Below are 1,441 nucleotides of genomic sequence, written 5' to 3'. Positions count from 1 at the left end.
GTGTGTGTGTGACGGTGTGTGTGTTTGTGTGTGTGTGTGTGTGTGTGTGTGTGTGTGTGTGTGTGTGTGTGTGTGCGCGCACGTGTGTGTCCCACCATAGTCTCAAAAGCTCGACGTAATTTAGTTTACTTTCCTTTGTCTGACACATACACATTTTACTTCAGTTTTGGACTTATGTTGCTTAAAGGAACCATGTCGCAAACGTCTGGACGGATGAATACGCATTCAACATTTTTTTTCTAGCAGATCTTTTCGTCCAGAAGAAAAGCATCTTTAACTCTTGGAGAAACGCAGACAGGATATCGCTTTATTCATGAAGAGATACTTCAGGTCCTAACTGATATTGAAATCGGCGGAGACTTTTCCACCATTCCTGTCTGACTGGCCCGATATTCATCTTCACAAACTCCGGCCAGGAAAATCATCTCCCCTAAAGTACACCCACAGGGTGGGTCTCTATCGCCAGAGCAATAAGTCAGTCCTACTCTGCCCGAGTATAAAAAGTATGAGGGGGGGGGGGGGGGGGGGGGATCTCTTAAAGGAAAAAAGTTGTGCAACATTTGAAGATTGACGAAGACGAATGGTTGTCTGGGCGAGGGATGGCTATAGTGCTTAGTGGGAGTTGGGTAGTAAAGAAGGACATGGGAGAGAAAAGGAGAAGGGTGACTTGGGGGGGGGGGGGGGGGGAGGGGGGCGCCAGAGGGGGGGAGGTATGGCATAATTTATATAAAAGTAAGCTTTGGAAAAGCACAACAGTGGAACCTCCCCCCCCCTCCCCCCTTTTACGACCTCCAAAATTCTGAGAAAATGAGGTCTAAAAAAAAAGTGAGTCTTAAAATGAGGCTTTATGTACTGAGGTTATCAACAGAAACTCTGAGAAAACAAGGTCTTAAAAGGGAGGGGGTCTTAAATGGGGGGGGGGGGGGGGGGTCCATAAAACTGCGATTCCGTGGCAGGTTGCAACATTGATTTGTTGTTTGTCCTTCGTTTTCGAAGACTCATGGTTTGCTTTAAGATGTCTGGTCTGAAGGATCTGGAGGGGCTGCCGAGGTCTTTCCGGGCAAGGAATCCCCCCCCTCCCCCCGCCACACGTAGGGCTCACATGGGTTCGAATCTTGGGGTCCTGGCAGCTCTGGCTTTGCGGAGTGGGATGTTCCACCTGCAGTGAATGTCCATTTCATTGACAGAGCGTAGTCGTGAGAGGATGCTTGATGTGCCCCGTGTCAGTCTGTGGATGTGCTACAGAGCCTTGTGTGACCGAAGAGCCCGATCCTCGACATAACGACAGTATCTGCTGCAGACAGGACATGTGAAGCTGGAGGGCTGGCAAGAAAGGTGACGCAGTAGTGAGTTACCAGCTTCGGCGGTCCCTTTTCTCTGCAGCTTTATATGCTGAGATGCACGAAGACGCAAGACTCAGATTTTACGAAAGCGAAAGTGG

This window comes from Littorina saxatilis, linkage group LG5 (assembly GCF_037325665.1).
Source record: "Littorina saxatilis isolate snail1 linkage group LG5, US_GU_Lsax_2.0, whole genome shotgun sequence".
NCBI classification, from domain to species: Eukaryota; Metazoa; Mollusca; class Gastropoda; order Littorinimorpha; family Littorinidae; genus Littorina; species Littorina saxatilis.
This window is presented reverse-complemented; position numbering follows the sequence as displayed.